Source organism: Callithrix jacchus, chromosome 9 (assembly GCF_049354715.1).
Source record: "Callithrix jacchus isolate 240 chromosome 9, calJac240_pri, whole genome shotgun sequence".
Taxonomy (NCBI): domain Eukaryota; kingdom Metazoa; phylum Chordata; class Mammalia; order Primates; family Cebidae; genus Callithrix; species Callithrix jacchus.
Genome location: NC_133510.1, coordinates 89,631,610 through 89,637,935, shown reverse-complemented (window position 1 = coordinate 89,637,935; position 6,326 = coordinate 89,631,610). Strand labels below are relative to the sequence as shown.

General features: G+C 35.6%; 1 non-coding gene across 1 annotated transcript; it reads right to left on the bottom strand.

The window, feature by feature from the left end:
* Positions 1–1,738: 1,738 nt before the first annotated feature.
* LOC118144581 (U6 spliceosomal RNA) lies at positions 1,739–1,845 on the bottom strand. The gene has a single exon (XR_004729349.2). It is a non-coding gene; the product is annotated as a U6 spliceosomal RNA (small nuclear RNA).
* Between the last annotated feature and the right edge of the window lie 4,481 nt (positions 1,846–6,326).

The following is a 6,326-nucleotide window of genomic DNA, read 5'->3' as shown; positions in this document are numbered from 1 at the left end:
TGTTGAAGATGATATAGTCTGCTCTTGGAGACCACACACTTATCACAAGAGAGAAGTATTTTATCTAATTAAAGATCCTGTATTTTGAAGCTTCTTTGTCATAAATCTTTAGCCTAAGTCTCAGCTAATGAAAACCTTGGTACCAAAATGGTGTACTGCCATAGAATATATGTGGCATTTTCTTAGTAGTTGAGTTGTAGACTGTAAGGGCATAAACATCACAGGCTGGAAAGCTAATGACCTTTCTTAGGTCATGGCAAAATATTTAATAAAACTGTTTTCTGTAATGAAATGAAGATATACCTCTGAATTCTCTTGCTCTAAGAAAGACTATTAGGCAAAGGCAAAATATTTGTCTATGTTATCTGCCCCTTGATGCTTTTAGCCAAATACAACGAGAGAGAAAAGCTCGTGTAAGTATTGCCAGTGTGCAAATACAAGAAGAAATAAATTGACCTTGCAAAGGGAATCAGTCTCTGCCAGTGCTCTAGACTTAAACAAAAGTGGTACATCTTATGAAAGGAAAATCCCCTGCTTGTAAGTCCTAACTAGCAAAAGATAACAGAAGATAAGACTATTTATTGCTCAGAGACATTCTCAAAAGCTTCTCATGTGTACTTTTCAGCCAGAGAATAGAAGCTCCACTCAGCTACAAAGATAAGGTAAAATTGTTTTAACTTCCCAGTAGCCTAGTCTCAGAGAGATGGTTCTAGTACAGAAGCAGAAAACAAGAGAGAAGAAATGGGAGAGATCATCAAGTACAGTAAGTTTCACACAGAACAGATTAGAAAGCAAATAGAAGCCTCACTAAGTTTTCGAGAGAATTAATACTGCTTTCAGAAAATAGAGAGAGAAAGAGAGAGAGAAATGTCTGGCCTACAAGCAATACACTTAGGTTCTCAAATGCATTTATCAAAAAGCAGCATGTAAAAATTATACAGTCCCTAAACAGAGCATAACCCCAAGAACTCAGTTCAAGTTTGGCCATGAAGTATTACATGTCAAGGAAAATTTTCAGAGGGCTGTAGAAATCATGGAGGACAATGACCAAGAAAGCCATCCAAGGGAGAAGAGTCTGGGGTAAATTAAGCAAAGACTGGGATATTTCTGAGTTTTTACATGTCAGTATGTAACTGCTATGGACCACTTATTGTTCTGTGTTTTCTATTTTTATCTCTATGAATGCATAATTCCCTACTCCTTCATTGTATATTAAATGATGGGGATCGGCAGAGGAGATAACATGTTTCTTGGTTTATAGATGAAGGGTCACAAGAAGATTGCACATTAGTAACTGATTCTGAACTTTAAGCAGGCTGCAGAAAATATGCGGGGTATGTGTGGTTCCATTGAGGATGGTGAATACATTCTGTGCAGGCAAAAACAATATGCAAAGGGAAGGCTATTGTCAACAATTTCCTATATCCATTGTGGTTTTATCCCTTTAGGCAGAAATTTAGATATGTTTAAGATCTAAAGATGGGCAGAAGAGACCATATTTTCCAGCACTGTTAACAATTAAGGTAGTCATGTAATTAAGTTTGGGCCAATGAAACATGAATGACTGATGTATATGAACAAACTAATGATGATTGAGAGCTGTCCCTAATTACAGGGAGAAAATTGGTAAAACTAAAATAGAAAGGCCTATGAATTAAAATTATGATGTAATGGGAGGAATCACAGTTCCCCACTCTATCTTTCAATTATTCTACAAAGTTTCCTTTTTCTTTTTTTTTTTTATATGGAACGCTTCACGAATTTGAGTGTCATCCTTGCGCAGGGGTCATGCTAATCTTCTGTGTATCGTTCCAATTTTAGTATATGTGCTGCCAAAGCGAGCACTCTACAACGTTTTCAATAAAATGTCTTCAATTCTCCACAGTGAACTAATAATCAGTTGATAATTAAGATTAATTTATATAATTTGAGTTAATCCTAATTTATAAACTTAATCCAATTAGAGGAAAAGTGTTTGATTTGGAATTAAAGATTTTTATTCTTTTTGCCTCCCCATGCTTCACAAATTGAGTACAAATTATGGGGGAAAAGGCATGCTAACAATTAGGTAGTTGATCTAAATTAGTCCTTGTTAGTTCAAATTTTGAATATCTACCCCAGATTTTATGTTCCTTATTGTTCCTGATTTTTAGAACTTATCAATATACTTTTTTCATTCCACTTGACGTGGCTTATTTGGTTATATGTTTCTACATTTTAAATTACAAGACTTGCACAGTATGTTCTTTTTAAATTTCATAGAACACCACAGGTACAGATGGTCCATTAATAGCAATAAAAAGGCAAATTAAAATTATGCAAAACTCTTCGGAAAGCAATTCATTCCACAGCTATTTCAAGGAAAGGATCTGTGCTTTAAATCTAATGTGATAAGACTCCCTGCTGATATGACAAGTCATTCCAAAAGAAGTGTGTCTCATCTGAATTATCTTCTTTTGGCAAGAAGGGCAGACTACCTAATTGATTTTAATAAACACTAGCTATGAGTAGGATTCCAGTCTGTCAGGGTTACATCCCAAGTCTTTATATGATTTGATAGACAATGACATTCAAACTCACAAATTTCTGATTCATGTATCTACTGTTTACTTACGTATCTCTATTGATATGATAGAATTTTTCTATTATCCGGAATTATTATGTTCACTAATATTTCTGTAGGGGTTGTGGTTCATGAAGCTTTTGTTGACTGAGGCACTGGGTTGCAATAGATGCCAATAAACTTTGAACTAAACACACACACAAGGGTTTAAATCTGCTCTTTGCTCTTTGTTATTTATTTGGAAATATATTTATTTGCAAATACCTATTGGTCTTATTTTTCACCTATAAAATTATAATAATAACAAGCCTTTAAAATGTTATGAAGTCTATTATTATAAATGAAAAAGTACATTATAAACTTTAAGTCCAAGCAAATATTAGTGTTATACATCTAGTTTGGGAAGAGAGAAAGCAAACTAAAAGACTTTCATTTACAATTTGATGTAACTGTCATTCAGTTAATTTTCTTAGAGGCATAAGGAATGACATAAAGAAGAACTTGTGTCAATGGCAGAAAGGAAAAATAAATAACAATACATTTCTAAAAAGGAATAGATAAATGCAGCAGTAAAATTGGAGGAAAATCCAGGGAAAAAAGAAAAGAGACATAACTAAAAAAGAATATCTAAGCAAATGAATAAAACATTCTCCAGTGATACACTGTCAGAAAATTAAAGAGAGAAGCAAGACTAGGCAAGGTAAAGAACTCTGATAGATTACTCTCCAAAAGAAATGTATTTTATTGGTAACCCCCAACTGTAATCTTATCTATATGAGTGAATGAATTCGGTTAAAACCATACCGAAGAAATCCCCATTCTTAGTTATTAATTATGAAAATGTTATGCTTGAATGGATATTTTTGGAGGATGAAGGACCAGAGTTACTTCAAGCAAGGAGCATAATCAGATTACATTGGATCAATAAAAAAGCAGGTAAATTTTTGGAGCAGCTGTGCAATAATCATACCACAATTAATTTTGTGTGCAAATGTGTGTGTATGTGTTTTATTCTCAGGATTACTTCTTTATCTTGTCCGGCAATTTAAAATAATCTTAATTTCCTTGAAGTTGCTTGAAGTTTATTATGTGCCAGGATGCCGAGATGTTGAGTTTAGGGCAACTTCCTATGTTATTTCTTATAATGCTACAGCTGGGTTGCATTCTTTGTACAAAAACATATTTGAGGCAAAATTCTTAAGGATAAACTATTCTGTATTCATAGCACAAAAGGAACTATGTATACTAAGCAATCTCATTTATGATAGGACTATAACATTTTGATGTTTTTCCTGGGGCTCATTTTCTCTTAACTTACCACTTAAAACCCTTTGAAAGGTTTCCCAGGGATTAATGGTCAGCACCAGGGAAGGAATTGGGGCTGCTTCAGAACTGCTAATCGAGGCTGACACAGACTTCATTCTTCAGTGTCCTGGGGTACCAGGTACACATTTTTAGGTTTCATCACCATCCTAAAGCGATGAAAGCCCCTTGAAGTCAGTGGGAGATTCATTTTAAAATTAGTTCTGTAGGAAGCATAGTAATCTGAGAAACTGGGCTGCAGATACGATTTCAATAAGGCTGACATACACAATGCCAGCTTTGTTATTTGAACTCGTCTCAGTGTAGTTGGCTCTGTGTGTGTGTGTATGTGTGTGTGTGTAGTGGGGGGATACATTGTGGAAGATGTACATTAGAGACTTACTTTGTTTCAATAACTTCAATAGCTCAGGAAACTTCTCATCATCTGCTTGTAAAAAACCTGTGCGCACATAATTGCATAAATATCAAAACCAATGTCCATCAAGAACAGATTGCTAGTAAGCTATCTGTTTACATCCTCAAAATATGGTTTATTTATGATAGTGTATTCTGTGGACCTCATTGGAGGCAACTGAAATAGCAAAAGGAGGTTTTTGAGAATGGATTTTAAGAACCTAAAATGAAACAAAATAGGGAGCTTCATACATTGGAGAGAAACCAGATCCTGTTGCCAGTCTCATACCACAAATTTCTGGCAATGACTAAGGCAAGGAAAGATACTAGAAGTCCATACATCATGCAATTATGTTTTTGCTACACTATAGGAAACAAATGTCACACAACAACAACACAAAGTCCCCCAGTAATTGATATGCCCTGGAAAGATAAGAAACACATTACTTAAGTACTGCATCCCATCATTGATAAATTAGCTTTCACAAGGCTGTAACCCAGTGTCCTGGGGCCAGTTTAGTAACTGCAGCAGGGGCTGCCTCAAAGGGTAAGCTCTGGAAGGCATTGTAATCAGCAAGGGAGACCCTGGGGAAGAATTATATGAGAGACATTTTCACAGCTGCTTAATGTAAAAACAAACAAAGGTGACTGTGATGAGAAAAATGTGAACGTCTCTACTAATCAGATTCTTAAACTCCAGATCATTTTTCTAGTCTAACCTGATGCCATCTCCTGGTTGTGACTAGCTCACTCTGAAGAGAGGAACAAATTAAAACTTAAGGATTAATGTGATTATGTATGTTTCCCCAGTCAGGTTTCTTGGAGGATGTGAGTCTAAGGAGGAGTATTGAAAAATAGGAGAGCATTCTTCTGAGAAAATGGGTCATTGTGAAGGACTTTGGAGTCAAAGTAGATAGTATATGCATATCACAGAGGCAGGAAATTGAGCACCAAGCTGTTCTGTGCTACTGCAAGGACGTGGCGAGAGATGGTTACAGAATCAGAAGTCTGATTATCTATCATATGTATATTTATAGAAATGTACAGATTCATGCATATGCATATAAATGACTCAAGAAACGTGTGCATATACAAGGAAGCATAACTTGCATAAATCTGTACCTTTGCTCTTACTTTTTCTTGCACCCCAGCTCCAAGCAGCAGAGAAGCATGATTCACTTTCTTTGACATCTCTTGCATAACTCCTTGCATAATGCTTTGTCTGTAGTGGGCTCTCCATCAAGATGTGTTTACTAATACTGTGGGCAAAGTGTTTTCAAACTATATGGATTTAAACCTTGGGAACAGCAATGCAGTTAGCATGCATAGGAACACCACATTCATAAGGAAAAATCAGAGTCATTAATTGGTCCAATAAGACACATCTACCACTAGCCAACAGCATGACCTGACTCCTATAATGGTCCAGGGACGTGGCTGAACTCCTTGCATCACTGCCTCATTTTCTATTTGTTAGTCTATCATTTGGAATATAACCTGATTTACTTGTAGAAGGAAAGGGTACATTTAGGATAATAACGAAAGAAGTCACCCTAAGGGAAAATAACAAAACGGTATGAAAGCTTGATTCAAGGACAGTGATTCAGGTTTGGAAGCAGCAGGTATTTGCAAAAACTGTATGGATATATAATGAGCAGACGCAAATGTGTGTTACTGCTACAGTGAATCTACTTTTCTCTAACATGGTTCTGTGTACTGGGACTGTTGGATTACAAATATCAACATAACTGAAACCTTTAAGGAAAATTACATTGTGATAATATTCCTGAGATGTACATATGCCTTTTTCTGGATAAGTTTAATCCCTAAAGGTCTTCATTGATTTATTCTTTAAGCAAAGGTGGCAGGGTAAATAAAATTGTAATGTTAACAGCTGGCTTGGAATTCCCCTTAGAGGGAAAATTGTCTTTGTTTAGGAAAACACCTGCTATTTTGCTTTAGATGTGTGAGCCCTGAGGACATGTTTTGAAAGGATCTCAGAAGAAAAAAAAAGACAATTTTTTTTTTTGAGACAGAGTTTTGTTCT